Raw genomic sequence first — 25,000 nt, 5'->3', positions numbered from 1 at the left:
TCAAGCGATCTGGGGGAGAGGATAAACTCGCACACACATACATATATACATATATATATATATATATATATATATATATTTACGACGAGCTTCTTTCAGTTTCCGTCTACCAAATCCACTTACAAGGTTTTAGTCGGCTCGAGGCTTATAGTAGAAGACACTTACCCAAGGTGCCACGCAGTGGAACTGAACCCGGTACTATGTGGTTGGCAAGCAAGCTACTTACCACACAGCCACATCTGCGCGTGTCTTGTCCTACGTGTCTCGTCTTGTTCTACTTATTTAAATTATGAGTGAGACCTTAGACAAAGACACTAAACAAATGATAATTATAATCTTTTGTACTCTAAGCACAAGGCTTGAAACTCTGGAGTCGATCTAATCATTTATTCACCCCCCCCCACACACACATTTTACATAGTCTCTCACCTCTTGCCGGTATAGCTTCCTATTGCGGAAATAGACGTAAGCCAATGAATATTATTTATTAATAGATTAATGGATTAGTGATAAAAAGGCCGTTACACTGTCCCTATATTCTCGTGACTACATGAATCACTAAAATAATTAGCGAAATCATGGTACTTATCATTAAGCCATATTCGCTCGCGAGTGACGACTGACTGTACTCTATTGATAGAGTGTATCTCGTATACGAACGGTTACCGCAATTTCTTCATGATAGTTAAAGCTGAAATAGACCTTTTGTTTTGATGAATTACATTCATACAAATAATGTTTTTATTTATCTTCAGCCATTTTATTTTTTTGTCTTTTACTTGTTTCAGTCTTTGAATTTCGGTCATGCTGGAACACCACCTTGAAAGGCCTAGTCAAACAAATCGACCCCAGTACATTTTATTTTAATCTTTGTACTTATTCTGTCATTCTTATAGGCCGAAACACTAAATCACGGGGACCTAAACAAACTAACAGAGAAGCTGCTGTAGGGCAAAAACACAAGAACACACACATACACACACACATACACACACACACACACACACACACACACACACACACATATACACACACACACACACACGACGGGCCACGCAGTTTCCGTTCACAAGACATTGGTCGGCTCGGGGTTATAGTAGAAGTTACTCGCTCAATGTGCCACGCAACGGGACTGAACTCGAATCCAAGTGGTTGCAAAGCGAGCTTCTTAACCACACTGCCATGCCTCCTATTGATACCTTATTTTAATTCACAGTGAGACGCAATTAGTTCTTAATGAATATCAATTTACTAATGGTTTGACTAATGATTTAACTATCTTTTTTTTTTAATATTTTCAGTGAAAGTGTATTTGAATGGTCCAATCACTTCGAAGAAATATCTAAATGAACGAAAAGTAGTTTCATTTCCAAGTTTCATCAGATTTTTGTACGATCTTCTGAAGAAAACAAAATTTTTCGTGTGATAAAAATGGGTGTATTTTGTCATGCAGTTAAGATAAACGAATTAGTCGTTTCACGCCTTAACTGTAATGCTGCCACCTACATTCAAGCAATGGAACGTCTCAACCAATGAGAAGAGATATGGTAACATTCTCACTTACCTCTCTCGTATAATGGACGGTATGCGTTTGTACTTCAGGCTGAAATCTACCATCGGTGTGATGGTAATGGCATAGGCGAATATCGACATTGATATCTCCTGGCCACTTATCAAAAAAGTCCATACAGGCTGACAGGCGGATGTAGCAGAAGATAATGTATCTTAGTCTCTATCATAAAGAAACATTATAAATATTATGTATTTAGAAAGGATAGTTTCGTCATCAAGAGTGACAAATATTATTAACGATTCGGCATGAGAAGACAGGGCAGCGTTTCGTGCCATAATATAAGGTCATGATTACCTCAATTAATTGTCTGATATACTAGTTATTCTTTATGAAACAATCGCAAGCATTAAATTTTCAAACAAGCAACTGGTATCAAAAAGTAGACAGGCAAGAAACGGTAGCGGTGGTGATGGTGGTGGCGGGAGGAAATAAAAGAGGAAAGAAGGCAAAATAAAAGAAAAACCCGAGAAAGAAGGAAAGAAAATTTATAACGGAAACTAGTCAAGTTTTCATCCAATATGACATATAGAAGAGGGATAAGACAAAATGGGGTAGGTTGTTAAACAAAGTAGGAAGAAAAATAAAGCAAGCTGCACTTCTTAATGTTATTTCATAAATTATTTTAATGTCTGAGAATGCACATCTGGAAGTTATAATTCAAAATTCAACTTTTTTCTGTTGACTGATATGCTTTCAATGTCTGGCATTGTATATACGCCAATAAAAGACAAAAATGAAGACACTGTTACAAGTCTGTACGTCTGATGTTTGTAGGAAATAGGGTCTGATACGATGTAAGAAGGTGCAAGAATTAACCCCCCAACGTATATACACATCCAACACAGGCTTTCATTCTTCTGAGTCAATCTTACTAACCAGGTTCAAGGTTGAACAGGAAATTAGGGTCAAGGTTGAACAGGAAATAAACTGAATAAGCAGACATCAGTAAACTATTATCTCTAATATTCAGAACTAGCAGGTTCAAGACCCGTCTACGTTTGTATTTTCCTGGTCTGTGAATATTTTGATACTGAATTTGACATGAAGACATTAAAGTATTCTTAAATGAAGTCCAAGAATATACACAAGAATATAATGGAATATTAAACAACTATATTATAATTTTACTACCACGAGATCTGTTGGTTAATTATCCAATCGTTCCCAAGTTATATTTCTACACAATATGTATACAACACACATGCATACATTTGCACACATACACACTCACACACACGTATGCGCATTAGGGAATAAATGGCATAAGCACAGAAGGTATGTAATCACATTCATTGGCCTGCAGCTATTTCCGCAGTAAGAAATTGTGCACCCAGAGGTAACAGTGTGACAGCCTCATGCATACACATGCATACACACGCACACGCGCGCGTGAATTTATAAGTAAATGAATAAACATTCAATATTTTGGGATGGAATATATTACTCGTGAATAAAGAAAAAAGGGTAGACATAAAAAAAATATTTCATTAGCTGGCAGTACTGAATTTAACACTATGACAGGACCCAGCTTGGAGAAGTTTGAGTGCTTCCATGCTGATTGGCCTAAATTAGATGATTGTAAGGAAAAACGACCTTTTTCTTTATTTGTATGAATCTTAATCAAATTAACAAAGTGATTCTCATCTCTGTCAACCTCTGTCTAATAGATAGGAGAAGCCGAACTCAATAGTTCTCTCCAACGAAATACTCCACTGTTTCTGCCCTTTTATATCTATTTATACTTCGGTGAACATTGTTAGGGGAGAGCTAAATGTTTTAAGTATGGACGCATCATCGTGTTGGTCACAAAATACGACTGCTGAACTCTCGGCTAACTATTCCACGTCTCTCACTGTTGGGTATCTGCTATTCTAGTAATACTGTATGTAAAATAGTGATATAGTAGAGAAGAAATTGATGACAAGTTGTCATTCCAAACATGTGCATCATTGTATGACATACGTATGTGTGGATGTGTGTCTGTGCTTGATATGTATGCATTTGTATATATATATATATATATATATATATATATATATGCTCTCTTTCTCTCTCTTATGCAAAAGTGTCGTAAGTCCAAAACGTTTCTTTTACAGGAAAACGAAGAAATAGTTTCCCTATTCCATACCAAAACCGTTGTACTACACCAGTGGTTCCTAAATTGGGTGGTATTGTTCCCCCTTAGGGTGGTGGAAAGTTCCAAGAGGCATTGAAGAAAAGTTGGGCTATAATGGAGTAGAGATTCATATAAAAATAATAAAATAATGGATTCATTAGGTTAAGTTTTATTTGTGAAATACAGTTGCTTTGAATTTGCTTTAGAAAGAGGTGTATGTTTGTGACGGTCAGTTGGGTGGGGCTGCTGGGAATGTGGCCTGGGTGTCAAGGGGGTGGAAGCCCGAAAATGTTTGAGAACCACTGTCCTACACTTTGACAATTTTTAATTGGCATCTGAAGCAGCTGGAGATACGCTAGTCTGGTCAAAGAACCGGCTATTGCAAGCAAAAATAAATATTGAAAAACAATGCATTTGACCAAATTTGGACATACGACAGTTTAACATAATAACAACGATATGTATGTGTGTGTGTGTGTGTCTGTGTGTGAAGGTACATGCCACAGTGGTTAAACCGAAGGGCTTGCAGTTATGAAGTTATGAGTTCAAATCCCGGACCGGGGTGTGTGTTGTATTCTTCAATTAAACACTTTGTTTCACGTTGCTCCAGTTCACTCAGCTGTAGAAATGTGTTGTGACATCACTGGTCCCAAGCTCTATTGGCCTTTGCCTTTCCCTTGGACAACATCGGTGGCGTGGAAAGGGAGACTGGTATGCAATAAAAGAGAACAGTTGGCAGTGACTTCGAAGTTCATTAGGTATATGCGTATGAGTGTGTTTAACGGTATAAGCATTTTTAACTGACTAACAACTTTTAAACGCAGCTCAAGGGCCGAGTGTTTTGTGCATGACACTTGTCTATGTATGTGTGTATGCATGTGTGTGTGTATGTTGATCTATCTATCTATCTATCTATCTATCTATCTATCTATCTATCTATCTATCTATCTATCTATCTAAATATAGCTATCTTTCGCTTTCTCTCTCTCTGTATATATGTGCATGTGCATGTGTGTGTGTGTGTGTGAGAGAGAGAGAGAGAGAGAGAGAGAGAGCGAGAGTGTGTGTGTATGTGTGTGTGTGTGTGTGTGTGTGTGTGTGTGTGTGTGTGTGATGTTTGTTTCATTGAATTCTGTCCAGGAATGGTTAAATAGAAGACGTATTGTATAAAAGTATCTATGGTGGCTGTGTCGATTATATACTGGGGAAACAGATAGATACAAAGAAGTAAATAAACCTTTTTTAAAACTTCCTACAGAAGTTGTTCGTATGTTTATCTGTAATCCCCGGAGAAGATTAAGTGAACTAATAGATTATTATGTTTGCGTTGTTAGGTGTCCACCCCACCACCACCACCACCACCCACACTGAAGAATAAGCCATAAAAAAATCAACAAAAACCAAAAATACACAATCTGTTTCCCTTTTCATAATAATCCCCCAAATTGTATGAATAGAAGATTGTATGGCGGACACAGTGTTAAAAACGGAAGTGCGATGTACTTAATAATAAATATACTCAACTTCAAAAATTAGATTCCCATACTCCCATAATGGATAATAGAATTCACTGGTTTCAAATTACTGATTCTTGCTGGGCTTGGAGGTTTAGTTAAACCCAAATACAAGCGAAGATTATAAAGTTACGCTCGATTATTTATAGCATAAAGCATATCTAGTTAAGTAATTTTTTATAACCTAATCTCTATTATTTTCTTTAGAAGATTTCCTGAATAATAATAAAAAAAACGTCAGTTTTCAAAGTATTTCCTGTTCTTTACCATTTTTCTCATCACCAACGCCGTCAACATCACCACCACCACCATCACTACCACCACCACTTTCATCTTTCTGTACAAATTTGTTCTGTCTTTTTTTTTGATTTTTTTGATTTATGCTTATTCTACCATGTTAAAACATTATTGATTTTGATGAGGTCGCTTAGAACCCTGAGGGAAAAGTAAGCCTGGATGGATTTAATATGTTAAAAGAGCCGCATTGCTGACAAATGTGTGTGAATGAGAAACTGTGGATATTGGAATAATAAGAACCAGAGCTGTTTCATTCATAACCAGGAAACTTGAGATTTTCAATGGAAATATCCAGCAAATTATGATTTTTCATAGCTTGACAAAAACCATTACCAACAAATACGAAGGCAAAGAAAGGAAATGTGTGTACCCGACTTGTCGGGGAAACTCTTTTTTATTTTTGATATTTCAGTGAGTCTTACTTCTGTGGTGCTTATCTCAATCTGCTACATCAATTAATTTTTCTTCTATTTTTACTTATTTTTTTTTTACTCTTTTAATAGTTCCAGACAATTGGCTGTGGCCATGCTTCAGCATCGACATTCTTATATATATATGTATTAAAAATCTCGGCCTTTCAAAGTGAACAAAAAGAAAGAAAATAAAGGAGAAAATGGAAATTCTGGTGTTGAAGTTTTTTCCCGGAGGTATTAATTACGTTAATGAAGAGAAATTGTTTGAGTCAGAAATCAAGATTGATAAACTTAGGTTAGGCTAAATTTATGGGATTTTACAGTATTCTACCTACATGAAAATAAAGCCGGTAAAGGAGCCGATATGTGGATGCTTATCCTGCTAGAAATGGCAGCTAAATCTCCTTCAAATTTCATCCTATTACTTTAAAGCTGGATCTACCAGGTAAGATGTAACCTTGGATTACACAACGACAACAGCAACAGAAACACCACCAACAAATAAAAGAAATATATAGAACAACAGCATGAAATGAATAAAAAAGAACAACCACAGCAAAAACAGCTAAAGAAATAACAAAAACAATTGTAACACAAAAAAAAATAATCAAGACAACGAAAACAAATAAAATCAACAACATAAGTACATAAGTAATCAACAACAAAACAATAACATCAAATACAAGAACAAGTACATCACCACCACCAACAACAACAGCAACAACACCAACACCATCACCATCACTACCATGAGCATGAGCAGCAACATCAGCAACAACATTATTAATTACAAGAACAATACAACAATGATATGCACAATTCAGTCTTGGGTCGTATAGTGTATGTTTTTTGTGGGGGTGGGGTGGGGGTGGGGTGGGGGTGGGGTGGGGGTGGGTTAGTTACACCTCTTCGCGTTTTGATTTCAAATCCTGACAATGTCTGTCATATTGATTATTTTTCCTGGGCGATTATATTTGTACCAGTCAATAGTCTATGACTCATACTTAAATATTTGTGATGCAACAAAGATTAATAAGGTATTAAGGGGCCTTCACTTCAGGAGTATATGTTTTTAACTTAAATAATATATTCTTTTCTACTCAAGATACAAGGCCCGAAATTTTGGGGGGAGTGGGGCCAGTCGATTAGATTGACTCCAGTACGCAAATGATACTTAATTTATCGAACCCGAAAGGATGAAAGGCAAAGTCGACCTCAGAGGAATTTGAACTCAGAACGTAGCAGCAGACGAAATACCACTAAGCATTTCGCCCGGCGTGTTAACATTTCTGCCAGCTGCCGCCCTACTTAAATAATATATTGAAAGCAATCAGATTTATATTATTGAGTTCTAGAAAGACAGTTCTGCAATTTCTTGCTGAACAAGCTGCACAAGTAATTTATCTATTGGAATCAAATGTCTGTGCTACATATTTGCTCACTCCTTCCATCAAATCGACATTACCTGTTCAAGTGTATGATCATTGATCGTAGAGCAACGTGACATGAAGTATTTTGTTCACGAACACAGCACACCGCCAGGTCCAGGAATCGTATCCACGACCGTGAAATCATGGGTGCAACACCTTAACCACTAGGCCACACCTTCTTATACTGAAAATATGATATTTTATTAAATCGTCAAATATTTGAAGTACTGAGTCGTATTTATATAACCCAGATTAAATTATTTTACCTTTAAATCAAAATTAAACGTTTAATTCTACTTAATACTTTAAAAATTAGCTCCATGCATTTCGAAATTGTGGCCCAGTTACGATTCTAGTTTAATGTAGATTTCCCTCACATTCTGTGAGAAATGCATATATGACTAAGAATATAATTTCTATTCACTTCCCCACAAAAAAATATGCCTAGTAAAAAAAGAAACCAAATATCTTGGTCCAGTTTCACCCTGCTCCGTATTTTTCGCTAAGCACGCACAAAGCTAAAACTTCATAAACACAGGTGAACTGACTCCTCTCTATGTATTTTTCTATAACTATTTAAAACGTGGTACATCACTAGCGGTAATATTTTTTCACAGAAAAAATTCTCGAAGAAACTTTACTGTTAAAAATGGAAGGCTAGTTCAGAATGTCATCGGCAGACCGTCAGATATCGGTGTTTCGACTTAATTTATTCTTTTCCTTGGCGTATACCTCCGAACATTCTGAGCTAAGCAGAATAATATTAGTTCTGATATAGAAATCGACCAACAAATTATTCTCGGATTTGTGAAAAAAAACTTATCAGGATGGAAGTAAACCATATATACATTTGAAACAACATTAGATTAAAAAAAAAACAAAAAAAAAAACAATGTACGAAACATTTGTAATGTGTATGAATATACATACATAAGAATTGGATTCTTCACGACTACAATGCGCCCTGTCATTGAGCTCTCCTCTCTCGTGAGTCTCTCGCCAAAAAACAACATGGTATCGCTTCTGTACCCGCCCTGTTCGTCAGATTTAGCACCTGCGGACTTCCATCTCTTCCCTGAGATGAAAATGCAGCTCAAAGGTTGCCGTTTTAACGCCGTTGCCGGGATCCAGAGGGAATCGCAGAAGATCCTCGACTCGCTTACGGAAAACGACTTCCAGGCTGGATACCAAAAGTGACAGAAACGCTGGGACCAGTGTATTGCTGCACAAGGTGACTATTTCGAAAGAGATTATGTTAAAACTTAGGTAAATAAGTTATTTTTATCAAAGTTTTTGAAGTTTTTGAAACCACCTCGTATCCACGATGAGGAGTTATTATAATGATTTTACATAATGAGCAAAAGTGCAATAAAACTGAGACTAAGGAGTTCTTGTGCTGTATAAGCATTTATCGCTATAATACAATGACATACAGATATCTCTATGATGACAGCATTTGTAATTTCATCTACTGAATGTCTTTTGGCGATGAAAGAGTAGCGAGGTGTTATGGCCTAACCAGTTGGAAGCACACAGTAAGTTACACCTGTAGAAGCACACAGTATTCTACCTATGCTTGAAACCGTGAAAAACTACAACGGGAATGTACAGCCATCCGAGAGGTCACGGACGGAAAGTCAGAAATGCCATTGAGAACGAGGAAGCACAAGAAGGCGGTAATAATCTATGAAGATGGAAGCAATCATCATATATTCGTAAATGCTTTCCGCGAAATAATCACACACCTCATTTAATGGCTTCTAGGAAGCTACACTATATTGCACAAGCACTCAGTCTCGAGTACACTGCCCCCTTATAGCTGAAACAGCAGTAAGCTAATGAAGGCAATTACGTAACTCCTGTTATTTGTCATTCGTGAATTAATAAACATACCTGTATATGTGTAATCACACACACACATACATATACATATACATACATATATATGTATATATATATATATATATATATATATATATATATATATATATATATATATATATATATATATATATATATATACAAACACGTGAATAAGTTTCATACTCAAGGAATGTTACAAAGCTTATACAGCCACGTATCATCTTATAGTCAACAATAGACATATTCATTGTTGATTGCGTTCGTATGGCTATAAAATTGCAATTATTTGTAAAACGAAATCGTTTACTTAGATCCAAGCTAGTTCCATGATATGAGATGAAAGAGAAATTAGTAGCAATAGCAGAGGATTCGTTTCAATGTAGAGTTGCATATATATAGTAAGGTAATAGTTTTTCTCTCTCTTTACTGACACCTACACATCAATTTGACTAGTTATTATTGTAGCTCTAGTTTAGCCTAACTACTACTGGATGTGAAGAGAAATCATTATGAGGAAAGAAACAGAATTTCACACACGAATAGTAATAGGCACAAACGTAAAATACACATGCGTTCAGACACTCACACGGACTTACAGACACACACACACACACACACACGCACGCACATATGCAGACACTGGCATATGCACACTCACACAGACACAGACACACACACATACAAAGATATGCATACACACAAGTGTGCATTTGCAAATACATCACAAGCACTAAGTGTAGGATTAGAGGATAAAGTACAAAAGATAGAAAAATAAATAATAAATAAAAAAAAAACATAAAAGAAAGGTAAAAATAAATAAAAAGGAAGCTATGCAACTTATTCCAAAGTTTTATTGTGCCCACTCTTACATATCATACACTAACGATTCCACGCTTGCGGAACATGCACACACTCACAGCTACCGCAGCGCCACCCTACACACAAATAACCAACACATAGGCAAACAATACCCATGCACACATACATTCTACATACTGACATTCATTCCTAAACTATATATATATACATACATACATACATACATACATACACACACACACACACACACATACATATATATATATATATATATATATATATATATATATGTATGTATGTATGTATGTATATGTATGCGTATATATGCATGTATTATATGTACATGTACAACGTTGCATAGAAGTAACTAGTATCTGTTAACACATCACATAATCACGTCACTGTATACATTTGGTTGTATCCAGTTCTTCTGATAACTGATGCATGGTAATCAGAACAGAATAACCAATTGTTAGAAAACGTAAAAACAATTATAAAAATCACTTCCCAAATACAAAAAAAAACCCAAAAAAAAGGAAAAAAACAAAACAAAACAAACAAAAAAGAAAGAATAAGAAAAAAAAATAAAGGAAGGATACAAAACAAAACAAAGAATGCATTGGAAAAATATTCTCATAAAATGACTAATGCTCTTTTGATGTTAGCTTAACAAACTGCACTTCACCTTCCACTAGAATGGATGACCAACAGTTGCTATGGTTTCCAAAAACAATGCCAGCATCACTGTGGCACAATGTCTACAATGCATTAGTACCATGCTACCATGCAATCTCTAGATTGGCGTCATTGTTCTTGCATGACAACGATGTCGGTGAATCGAAATGAATCGAACCAGCAATGTGTTCAACAAACTGCAGAATCTAGTTGTTAGTGGCAGCCTATTTATTTTGTAGCCTTCTCAATCTAATCCTGCATGTCTGTCTTTTGTCTTTGCTTCTGCATCTATTTATCTCTCGCAACACCACATACATACATACACCATACACATTCTTATACCTTCGTTATTCTCCATTTCTATCGCTATTTCTCTTCATCTATCTCACTTTCTCTCTGTCTCTTCTTTTGCTTCTTTCCTTTTGGTTTCATTCATTTTCTCGTCTCAAATACAGAAAGACGGAAAAGACAATAGCGCTGCGTTAACATGGCGTCATTTTGATGTGTTTAACAAAGGGTTCGACTTCCTGCGTCTTTCTTTTGCTGTGCATGTCTTAATCACATTGTATTTGACATTAGATATTTTATCGGCCATTCCAGCCGATGCCTCGATTATCATAATTGCAAGAAATGCAACTCACAGAATTTACCACGAATCTTTGTTTTATTGTGTAAATAAAACAAAACGAAAATAGAAACAACGAAAAAATAGAGACAAAGAGACTGATGGACGAAAAGATTGATTCAAAAGTTAACAAATGGCAGAGGTAGAATCTCATGGAATGGACGAGAAAATAGAAAAGAAATTTTATCTTATTTTTAATTTCATTTTGTCTCTAGCAGTAGTAGTAATAGTGATAGATCATTGAGCGCTGTTAAAAGTGAAACTGATGTTTCCGTGGTGTGACAGTGATGTGACTTATGCAGTGGTGAGTTTCTGATTTCTCAATGAAGCTGGTCAGCTATTCTAACTTATCCCGTCTTCTTCCTATTTTATTTAGTTTATTTATTTATTTATTTTTTATCATGAATATTGTAAACAATGGTGGTATCGATTATCGGTTTCCGAAGAGGTCAGTCATTGGTTCACTGAGTTTCCGATGGCGGAAATAACAAGGAATTGTTTGTGCAAACTGAGGTTGGGTGGGTTTCAAATAAATATCACAATATACGTTTTTCGACTCACCGATTTATCGGCAATTTTTCACTGATACGTATATCACTAATACGTATATCACTTATACATATGCACACACACACACACACACACACACACACATATATATACATATACACATATACAAACACACACATGCACACACATATTTAGTCACATACGATGACCTTCCGTCCATTTTTCGCCACTCACAAGGCAGCGGTCAACCCAATGACGTCTTTCCGCGTGACACTGAACCATGTCGTTCCAAAACAAATTTTGTCAACCATACTGCTATGTCTTACCAGAAAATTAATAATGACGTAAGCATTCGTAAGACAGCCTCCACAGAAGTAATCGTATTTGGTAGCCTAAAACATGCACGTGCTTATTAGATGTACTTCAATTTTTGCAGCACACATTTAGAAAAATGGTTTTAGTACATCAAAGCATATAATATAAGCCCAAGATTATATACAAGAACCACAGTGATTTTGCAGACATTTTCTTGAGCAGAAAAATAAGGCGCCTTATATGCCATCGAATTCGGTACTTCTTTTACGTTCAACTTTCATAGACAAAGACAAATCACTTATCATATCTGGAAAAAAAAAAAAATCACCGGTGCAGAAAAATTGAAGTTAACATAGAAAGTCACTGATTACTTCACTCATAATTCTTATAAGTCGTTCTCAGTAATAATGATGATTATGACTTCTTGTATAAGAAAACAACGTGACCATTAATATTAAATAATTAGAATTAGTAAGATAAAAAAAAACGTGTGTTGAATTAAGGGAGAGGAGAGGTTAATGAGGGCAATATGGCGTGATGTAATTGTTTTACGACGATAGCAGTCAATCATTTGTCACAGCAGTTTGACCAGGGAAAACTTATAGCGAAATAAGTAAGACTACGTGATCGCAATACTAAATGGAAATAATAACCAAATTTCCTTTAAATTCACAACAAAAATCTTGTGTGTATATATGTGTGTGTGAGAGAGAGTGAGTGTATGTATTTATTTATTTATTGATTTATTTATTTATGTAAGCGTGTGTATAAATATATATAGGATCTGTTCAGTTTGGCGCACAAATTTATTATTATTTTTTTTTTTTAGCTAAACAGTTTGAAAATTCGTATCCTGGTAGAATTTCTCATGCAGAACACGGTTCACTTTAAACATTTTTGACAAAATTTCGTATTTTAAAAGTTATTTCGTGTTAAAGTTGTATTTGGGTAATTTTAACCAATCAACGATGTGTATTCAGCTGAAAAAAGCTACTGCTGTTTGCGATAGTAACTTCCGGGTCATCTCTACTAAATGTCACCTCTCTGTTCTATTCGTATGTCGAACGCAAACGATGCCACCTTTCTCCTTTCTTCCTTTCTAGTCAGCACCGTGCGTTCCTTACTCCTTCCCTCCATACTGGTAGACAGCCATTTCTGCACTCTCAAATAGCAACCAGCGAGCGAACTTGTCCCTGCCTCTACATTTACCGTATTTTCCGGTGTATAAGCTGTTATCTTTTACCTGGAAAATTTAGAGTGCTGCTTATAGAAATGTGCACCTGGAGGAAAATAATTTATGTATGGAGATCGACTGATTCCACTGAGTTTTTCAGAGGAAAGATCGGTTGGTAAACAACGTGAAAGACTACAGCTACGGTACATTGGTGCCTAGAAGAAAGCAAAGCATATTTGTTTTGTTTTACCTTCATGTTTCGATAATGTTATTTTTAATCTAATAAAGATTTTTATATTGACGAAATCTGTTCGTTGTTGATCATAGTAAGAAAAAATCATAATAATAATACTCCTCGTAGTTGTAAAATAAGGCATTTTGAAACTACATACACGTCAACAACAAAAAAGCTAACTGCAGACCCGTAGCTGTATAGGCCTTTTAAACACCGGTGCGCTTTATGTGTGGATAAAACACCGATGTTGGGCTAACGAATAAATATATGTAAATAATATTTCTTCCTTCTTGGTGTTGATTCTTCGATGTTTACTGGTTACTCCGAAGCGAGAACCAAAAACAAAAAAAAAAGCATGTAATATGCAATACAGGCAGTAAACAAACAAAACAAAAGAACAAAGTGGTGACATTTAGTAGATATGATGCGGAAGTTGCTCCACTTCGAATACTATCGCAAACAGCTTTCTTCAACTGAATACACGTCGTTGATTGGTTAAAATTACTCAAATACCACAACTTTAACACGAAATAACTTCCAAAATATGAAATTTTGTCAAAAATGGTCAAAGTAAACCGTTTTCTGCGTGGGAAATTGCACCAGTATACGAAGTTTCAAACTGTTTAGATAAAAAAAAATTGAATTAAAAAATCTGTGAGCCAAATTGAACAGATTATATATATATATATATATATATATATAAATATATATACATATATATATGTACATATATATATATATATATATATATGTACATATATATATACATCTATGTATGTATGTATGTATGTATGTAAAGGGTGCAGAGTCGCACCGATAACCAGCTGGTTGAGAATCTGCCTGGGGTTAAAAACTAGTAATAACATTCAACAGCCACTTTAATGTGGCAACTGGCTTCACTGTTTAGCATAATTACTACTCTGGTTTCTTCGTGAGATTTTACAGCTAGTTTTATGCTTGTTGCAAATCAGTGATCGATAGCCATTTTGTTTAGAATATATTGTTAGCGTTAGCAGACTCTGGCTATCGTTCTGGTATACAGGTGTTCGTGACTGAAAACGAACCAAATTGCTAGAAAGGGAGTCAGTCTCGCGATCCTGATCCCTACTAGAAGATAGTAGGGGTTTGCTCCCCCTGCTAGCAAACCAGCCGGTGGAGAATCTGCCTGGGGTTAAACTAGAAGTAACATTCATATTCTTTATTGCCCACAAGGGGCTAAACAGAGAGGGAACAAACAAGAACAGACAAACGGATTAAGTCGATTACATCGACCCCAGTGCGTAACTGGTGCTTTATTTATCGACCCCGAAAGGATGAAAGGCTAAGTCGACCTCGGCGGAATTTGAACTCAGAACGTAGCAGCAGACAAAATACCGCTAAGCATTTCGCCCAGCGTGCTAACGTTTCTGCCAGCTCGCCACCTTTTGTAGCAGTAACATTCAACAACCACTTTGATGTGGCGACTGACTTTAGTGTTTAGTATAGTTCCTCCTCTGATCTTTTCATGAGATTTTACAACAGGCTATTTTGATTTTGTATATATATATATATATATATACATACACACATATGTCTAATAACTTATGTACATCTAATTATTAAAGTGGAAAAATTATCAGAAAAGTCATTTCTGTTCATTTTTTCAAATATATAAACATATTTATATATATAAATTTATATAAATATATGGTCGTGTGTGTATCTGTATGTATATATACGTATACATGCATATATGAGTGTGTGTATGTGTGTGTATGTATATCTATCTATCTATCTATCTATCTATCTATCTATCTATCTATCTATCTATCTATCTATCAAGTAAACATGAACGGCAACAAAGGCGCTCTAAGCAGCCATTAGCTTGCTAGGAATAGTAGCTATATTCCCTTCAAATCGCAACCAAACGATATTTAACGGTATATAATACTACATTACACAACGGTGTTTTAATTAGACGCGCAAGCAAGTTAAAGTATCGTGAATGGAATGCGTATGATCAGGTCGACCTGGAGCTAGACAACAACAACAACAACAGCAGCAGCAGCAGCAGCAGCAGTAACAACAGCAGCAGCAGCAACAACAACAACAACAACGACAGCAACACTACCATCACCACCACCACCACCAACACCAACAACAACAACAACAACAACAACTACCATTACTACTACTACTACTACTACTACTACTACTACTACTACTACTACTACTATTACTACTACTACTTAAATGGATAATTAATTAAGTAGTGTGACGCTTTATATTAAACAGCCATTTTGTAAACACAGCGCAAATTTGAGAATGAGACACGTACAACGACTGAAAAATGTAATTCAAACTCACAAGGAGAGGTATTTACTATTGGTTTATCGTAACAGTGTTCGAATAATTTATTGTAACAATAAACAAAAGGTTCCTTGTTACAGTAAACAATTGATTTTTGTAGCAATGAACGAAATGTTTATTTCTACCGTGAGGTAAAGTAATAGTCGTTGTGACAGTGAACAAATGGGTTATCGTAACAGTGAACAAACGGTTTATTATAACTTTTCCTTTTAACAATGAACCAATAGCATGTTGTAAAAGTGAACAAGTGATTTATTATAGCAGTGATCAAATGGTATATTATACAAAGAAGTTAATGGGCTAATGGTTTACTGTAGCAGTGATTTGGAGCTGATTTAGAAGTAAACAACAACGATTATTATTCTTCGCTGGTCGGCAAACAAAGCCTAAGATATAGGAACGTCGGAAAGCAAAAGCATGCTATTTTGTCAAGTTAATAGTATAATTGTAAGATATCGCGTTTTTCTAGTCTAAGCTAAGATGTCCCCTTTTTTTATACTAGCATTACAGTCTCCCTGGATTTCAATGGAACGTATTGTACTGTTTTAAAATTACGCTCCTTTACTTAAGCTTCCGATCCTCTTTGTGATCGGTGAGTTCGTACAAAACTAAACCAAAGCTATCGAATCGTACTTGCGTTTACTGATAGCTCTTTGTTCTAACAGAGAACCACATGTCTATTTCCTCCGAGTGGGGCATCTCTAAGCATCAAAATTGGGCAAGAATGATGCTAAAGGAGTTGAAAAGGAAACTAGCGTAAAATAATAATGATGATGATGAACATAATAATAATAATAATAATAATAATAATAATAATAATAATAATAATAATAATAATAATAATAATAATAATAATAATAATAATAACAATAAAGCAACTAATCCCAAGAAAAAAAGAAAGGTGTGCTAAATAGATGAATGGTTTTGTGATTTTGTTAAGGGAAAATCTTCGCACTTGTTAGCCCAGAAATACTTGCTGTTAATAAGGTCGGCGCCGCGGAACAACTGAACGTAAGATTCGCTTTTATCAGTTCTGTGCCTTAATCCAAGCCGCCTGTTTATGCCACAAGCGTTGAAGACTAAAACAACACCGAAAATTACAGATGTGTAAAATTTGATTATTATAAATATCGCGAAAACATATTTCTTGGACAGTTATGTCCACAAAGACGTACATACATACACATGCATACATATATACATGTACATACACACGCACACACACAGACAGACACACACACACATGTATATACAAATATACGCAAAATGAAAGAAAATGTTTAAGGAATCTCGCGGTGTTCGCCAGAGGCAAACAGACATACAAAGGACGATTCTAACTCATTGTAGATCTTTTACCTTGTTCTAATTCTTCTCATTAGTGAGCACATGACGTGCTTCCTTCTTCTTCTTCTTCTTCTTCTTCTTCTTCTTCTTCTTCTTCTTCTTCTTCTTCTCCTTCTTCTTCTTCTTCTTCTTCTTCTTCTTCTCCTTCTTCTCCTTCTTCTTCACCTCCTCCTCCTCCTCCTCCTCCTCCTCCTCCTCCTCCTCCTCCTCCTCCTCCTCTTTGAACGGCTTTCTGTTTTAAATTTAGCATTTCTCGTTCTATTATTTATTTGATCATATGTTGTTTTGTAGTTATCGCATAAATAGACATGCACACGCATACACACACATGCACGTATATACATAAACACATACACACACACATAAACACACACGTGTATACGCGCGCATGCGTCTACACAAACACAAGAATGATCACAACAATTCAAGCCTACATACGAAGAACAGAAAAGCATTTTTCGACGGTTCCTCACAATTCATGCGTATACACATATAGACTTACACATACACAGACGCTTATCCATCTATCTATCTATCTGTCTATCTATCTATCTATCTATCTATCTATCTATCTATCTATCTATCTATCTATCTATCTATCTGTCTATCTATCTATCTATCTATCTATCTATCTATCTATCTATCTCATATACCTTCATCTCATTACATATAAATAGTGGGGTATGTATTGCTTCCCAATCACAGTTTCGCATGCAGTCTCACAATTTTACGTTCGGTCTTGGGCTAGTGTCTTCTACTTTAGCCCAGGACCAACAAAATCCTTGTGGGTGGATTTGGTAGACTGAAAAAAGGCCATTGTATATATATATATATATATATATATATATATATATATATATATATATATATATATATATATATATATATATATATATGTGTGTGTGTGTGTGTGTGTGTGTGTGTGTGTGTGTGTGTGTGTGTGTGTGGAGGCGCGTGGCTTAGTGGTTAGGGTGTCAGCACCATGATCGTAAGATTGTGGTTTCGATTCCTGGACCGGGCGACACATTGTGTTCTTGAGCAAAACACTTCCTTTTACGTTGCTCCAGTCCACTCAGCTGGCAAAAATGAGTAACGCTGCGATGGACTGGCGTCTCGTCCAGCTGGGGAACACATGCGCCATTGAAACCGGGAAACCGGGCCATGAGCCTGGCTAGGCTTTAAAAGGGCGCATTTATTTATTTATATATATATTAAAATGAGGATTCCGATAGAATATATGCACCAGGTAGGTTTGAGTTACGTCTGCAGTTCTGGCCAATGATTGGTTGGAGTTGAGATATCAGGTAGGATATTTCGGTTTTGTACACAGATAAAAGCAACCCTTTGAGCATTTAGCGCCTAAAGGGCTTGTCCAGGTTACGCGTTACTTTGAGTAGTTTGTTGTTGGTATACTCTAGGGTGTCCAGCAAGTCGTAAATTCCCCTGGTATATTATAATCAAATGGATACAAATGCACAATGGGCAGCTCATCACAGTTGTTTCTTACGTAACTTTTAATGAAGAATGAAAACATTACATTATTATGAAAGACCGTAACCATCAGATTTTACAGAACAAAGAAGTATCCCAGGAATGCAACAAAATGTTCTGTTGAGGCCGAGCTATGAAAAGGGAAATGACCAACAATGTTAGCCGTTAAAAATGTAGTTCTTGATAGAGGATAATATATCTAAGGTCAGTGTGCCGGGAAGGAGTCTGTTAGACCTGAAGAAGGGTAGATTTGAGTGGGGTTTTTTAAGATAATTTATTGTAGGGTAAGAATGGTAGTGATTAGGAGAGGTCATAAAAAAACTAAGGGAAAAAAATACTTTGCGTTCAAATACTTTAAGGACATTAAACCTTGATAATAGCCCCAAACCTAGGTCCCATCTTATTTTACCCTTTCTCGTACACAAACCCTTTCGCGTTTTGATCTATCCTTTCGTTACGAGTACTCCTAGTTTCATGTCCCCTACCTTTTATCTATATTTTCCAACCGCTCTCACTATACTTATCGAAGAAACATACCTTCCTATTTGTCTTGTACCCGGTTTTATGTAATAGCGATCTCACTGATAGTTAACCTCTAGTAGCAGCCAACACACAAAAGATTCTTCCTTTTCATTTATACCACTTATGTACTCCTTAAACCGGAGGCGCAATGGCCCAGTGGTTAGGGCAGCGGCCTCGCGGTCATAGAATCGCGGTTTCGATTCCCAGACCGGGCGTTGCGAGTGTTTATTGCGCGAAAACACCTAAAAGCTCCACGAGGCTCCGGCAGGGGATGGTGGCGAACCCTGCTGTACTCTTTCACCACAACTTTCTCTCACTCTTACTTCCTGTTTCTGTTGTGCCTGTAATTCAAAGGGTCAGTCTTGTCACACTGTGTCACGCTGAATATCCCCGAGAACTACGTTAATGGTACACGTGTCTGTGGAGTGCTCAGCCACTTGCACGTTAATTTCACGAGCAGGCTGTTCCGTTGATCGGATCAACTGGAACCCTCGACGTCATAAGCGACGGAGTGCCAACAAAAAACTCCTTAAACCAACATACAGTCCTGTGCAGCGCTTATTATATGGTAGATAGAACGTCTTACCCGCGACTATTGTCATGACTTGCATCACCTGATTCACTCTAAATCTATTATACAATCCAAATTTTGATATCATAACCATCCCTCTAACATTCCATTGTTAATCTTTAGACTACTTCCAATGGCTGGCTTTCCCTGGCATCTAATCTAATATTTTCCCTCTAACTCCATACTGGGTGTAGTTCATTATATAACACAAGCCCAGCTTTAAATTTAAAATTTAAATTTAAAATTTATTTATTCTAAATTTCAAATTCCTTACGTTGCATTCTACCTTACTACAAATTTAATTCCATAAAGCTTGATGGCCGTACTTGTCCCACCCCCACCATCTTCCCAGCCATTATACGCAGTGTACCCCTAGATTTTCTGTGTTTCTTTTACCATTAGACAGAGATTCCTATAACCCGACCCTACTCTGAATCGACTCGTATATTGTCATTGTATTATTGTATTTCCTTGTGTTTTCATTTGCATTTTCTATTTTTACCTTTATTATCTATTTTTCATTTTCAATTTTCTTTCACCCTACAGTTAATTCAGTCTCATTGTGTGGCACCTTGGGCAAGTGTCTTCAACTATAGCCTCGAGCCGACCAAAGTTTTGTGAGTGGATTTGGTAGACAGAAACTGAGAGAAGCCCATCGTATATATGTATGCATTTATCTATGTGTATGTGTCTTTGTGTCTGTCTTTGACCCCAACTACCTCTTGACAACTGATGTGTTTACGTTCCCGTAAGTCAGCGGTTCGACAAAGTGGCCGATAATATGGGTACCAGGCTTAATAAGAAATGAGTACTGGGGGAGAAACATTCGACTAAAAATTTCTTGAAGGTGGCGCCCAAGGACGGCCGCTATCTAACGGCTGAAACAAATAAAAGATATAATACATATATAGTAGCAGTTACGTCATATTTTGTACCGGAGTACTGCTTCATATCTTGTATTCTTTTATCAAATTACGCAGTCAACGACAGTTTATCTTCTCTCGAATCACGCATTGAAAATCAAAAGACGTCATGTAATACGTACACACAACAACACATTTTTTTCCCTCGTCGTAAAATTGACAAAGAACAGAAGTCATAGAATAACTTGACACTAAGTTATTGACACTTCAACGTAAACTAATTGTTCTTCGCAACATTAAATGTAGACATTTTGGAATTCTTTCAAGAACATTCTTCTCAATGACTTTTTGAAACTATTGTCGAAACAGTCAGCTTTCCTTGAATTTGAAAACTTTCTTCTATTGTAGACGGGAATTTAAACATACCTCAATGTCTCAGCCGAAATGAATCAGCTTTCACTTATGTTGACATACACATTTTATGTTTTTAAAACTAATCTTTATTTATCTAAGATATCCCTAGTCGCATGTTTAGTAATCGGATATAGGCAGCGATCTTTCTATTTTAAACCTTCGAAAAGGAATTTGTTGATAATAAGCCACAGGCTATTTCTATTCATTTATTTACATATTCTTTTATAAAATACAGTAAACGTCCGTCATAGTAGGCATTTTCTGTCTTAAAGTGACTTAGCTTCTTAAACAATATCAGAGAAACCTGTCTAAGAGCTAATTTTTATTTTTCGTTCTTTGCCTATAGTTTATTTTGAAATAACTATTGTGAAAAAAAAAAAAAAAACAGAATAGGAAAAGCAGAAAACAGAAATGGAAAAAGAAAATAAAAAAAAAATTAGCGAATAAAGTAACATATACAATGGATATTTATCAAAGAATATCTCTCTGTTCTCAATGTCTTTGCCCAACTAGGATAGAGTTGCTTAACAAATGCCAAGAGCGGAATGTTATTCTTGTAGATAGCGTTTAGTTTAGTAGCTCCCAGTGGGCGGCGGCTTTCACTAAGTTATGCGAATGTTATTGAGTGGAAGAAGAAGAGAGAGAAGAGGAGAAGGGTGTGGAGGACAAAACAAGTGGAACTTGGGCAGACAAGAAGTTTTAAGGTAGTTGCCAGCATGCTGGGACACAATATTCGTCTCCCACTGACGGTGGTGGCAGTGGTGTTAGGTGGGCGGGTGGGTTTGGTAACTTTTCATGGTTTATAAGAACTAGTTGTAATCATTTTTTGTTTTATATATATACATCATATATACAATCTTCACAAAGGGGGGAATCAACAAAGACTAAGACATAACCTGCTTGATGTGTTAATTGCGTTGCTTCTTGGGAGGGCCTCTTGATGTGAATCAATGTTTCAACAATCACTTAAAAGACCAACCCCTCACTAACTTATGGTGTCTTTAAAGTGTAATAATATTCTCATTGACATAAAAACTGGATAGACTTAAACCCATGTTTGTAAACAATACTGGGACTCATCAACCAGATCATAGACTTCCAAGGTTCACGTTATAGGATTTTCTTTTCTATGTCTTAGTCAAGAGACAATGTAGTGACTATGAGCATTTACGGAGTATTCAGAACTCGTGGGAGGGAGAGAGGTGTCCTTAAACCGGACACAAGATCCGAATGTTTGTAACAGAGTAAACTTCGCTAAATGTGCCCAACGGCCAGGTGCTGGTGTTAAACCGGATGACATATTCAGTCCCTAATCGAGCACGGCAGGATTTGAACTCGAAATCCAAAATGCCAGAAGAAATACCACAAGATCTTCTGTACAACGTTGTTACTGCTCCGTCAATCTACCACGTTTTGTTTTTTATCGATTACGAAAGAAGAAAGGCAAAGTTGATTTCAGCGGCGTTTGAACTGATGTGCAGAGAGTCAATGCTGTAAGGCAGCAGTTCTGTCCGGTTGTCTAGCAACTCAGCCAATTTTTGCCTGATGTGGCTAAAAATAACGGTTTGAAATAGTGGCACACATACGCTACAAAAACCGGGAAACCGGGACCATGAGCCTGGCTTGGCTTGAAAAGGGCGAGAAAAAAAAATAATACTAAATAATAACCCCACCGATAATACTAAACAAACAATTAAAAAATAAATAATTAGAAATATTATATAAAATCAAAAAATAAAAATAAAACAACAAAAACAAGGGAAATAATTCTTGTTAGAAGGCCAACGGTGATGCTTTGACAGGGAATATCCACACTCAGATGTAACACTGGTGTGAAGTACGACTGATAAACACAGTATCAGCCATGTTGATAAGCTCGACATACAGACCTTGAGTCCTGATAAAGATTTTCTGCTTCACTGATGGGTGTATACGTGTGTTCACAGAATTATTACACCGAGACGTTACAAACTTGACCACACACATCGAAATACATTTTCTTCTGTTGGGTGATAATTCTCTTCTAATGGTGCTGCCAGGCTACACGTGCGATATACATATCCTTACACACACGCATACACAGTTAGACACATGCACACTCATACATACACAAACAAATGTACATATACAGACACAAACACACAAAGACATGTTGTTCAGGTCTGTAAGAACTATCATATCACCAAAGCAACCACCTACATATAGGCAGCTAGAAATAGCTGGCAAATCTCTCTCAAATAGTGGCCCACGACCTTTGAATAAAGATCACTTCGTGCAATAACGTGGACAAAAAGATGGAATGTTGGTCGTGGTCGGAATGACTTTGATCATAGGTTTCGCAAACAGGACTAACCTAGAGATAAATGTTAATATTCGCCATCATCATCACCAACACAGCTATCTTCCTCCTCCTCCTCCTCCTCCTCCTCATCATCATCATCATCATTTCCTCCCCTCTCCTCCTCCACCTCACCACCACCACCACCACCACCACCACTACCACCACCACCACCACAACCACCACCACCACCACGACCACCACCACCACTACCACCACCACCACCACCACGACGACGACGACCACCACTACCACCACCACAACCACCACTACCACCACCACCACCACAACTATGTTCTAATTGAAGCATTCCCTGCATTTATTGCACAATGCCATATAAATTATCATAAAGGAAATTATATGACAGTATATTGCTGGTATTCAATTTTTCCGATGCTCAAGAACTGTACATACGTCTTCACTCCCGTATTAAAAGTCAGCTCATAGGACGCACAAACACACGCACATATGTAAGTTCGTGTTAACATATTTAAAGAAGAGAGCAGTATAAAGTACAACTGAAATAAAATATTCGATAAGAAAAAAAAATTATTTTCCCTGTTTAATATTAATAGCTGAAACAAGGCGACGAGCTGGCAGAAACGTTAGCACACCGGGCGAACTGCTTAGCGGTATTTCGTCTGCCGTTACGGTCTGAGTTCCAATTCTGCCGGGGTCGACTTTGCTTTCATCCTTTCGGGGTCGATAAATTAAGTACCAGTTACGCATTGGGGTCGATGTAATCGACTTAATCTGTTTGTCTGTCCTTGTTTGTCCCCTCAATGTTTAGCACCTTGTGGGCAATAAAGAAATAAGAAACGTTAGCACGCAGGGCAAAATGCTTAGTGTATTTCGTCTGCCATTACGTTCTGAGCTCAAATTCCGCCGAGGTCGACTTTGCCATTCATCCTTTCGGGGTCGATAAATTAAGTACTAGTTGCGTACTTGTTTCGATCTATGAGGTCGACTTTGCCTTTCATCCTTTCGGGGTCGATAAATTAAGTACCGGTTACACACTGAGGTCGATCTAATCGACTGGCCCCCTCCCCCAAAATTTCGGACCTTGTGTCTAGAGTAGAAAAAAAAATATTAATAGATGAGACAACTCAAGACACGTTTCCTTCTCATTCTGATCTCTTCTAGAAAACATAGTCTGCACCATACATATCGAAGTAATGGTGAAAAGCATTAATAAGACGCACAATTCTTCCGATGCAGTCAGCTACATAACAGCACCGCCACAATTATTGTGCAAATTGCTAATAATGAATGGAGACAATAATAACTGTCAAAGCAGGAACATTCCAGAAACACATGCATTGTTCAAGCGTCTGTTCCCAAAGGATCCCCTTACCACGCTTGCTGTCTTTTTTTCTTCGTCACAATGGAAAAAAAAAATCAGTCCGGTTCCGATTCTCTCTCTCTTTCTCTTCTTTTTCCCTTCCACACATTCTATCTCTTTTTCTTGCTCTCCTCTCTCTCTCTCTCTTTCTCACTCTAAGTCTTTCTCTCTCTCTCTCTCTCTCTTTTCTTTTTCTGCCCCTCATTC

This window comes from Octopus bimaculoides, chromosome 13, assembly GCF_046866305.1.
Source record: "Octopus bimaculoides isolate indiv1 chromosome 13, ASM4686630v1, whole genome shotgun sequence".
NCBI lineage: Eukaryota > Metazoa > Mollusca > Cephalopoda > Octopoda > Octopodidae > Octopus > Octopus bimaculoides.
This window is presented reverse-complemented; position numbering follows the sequence as displayed.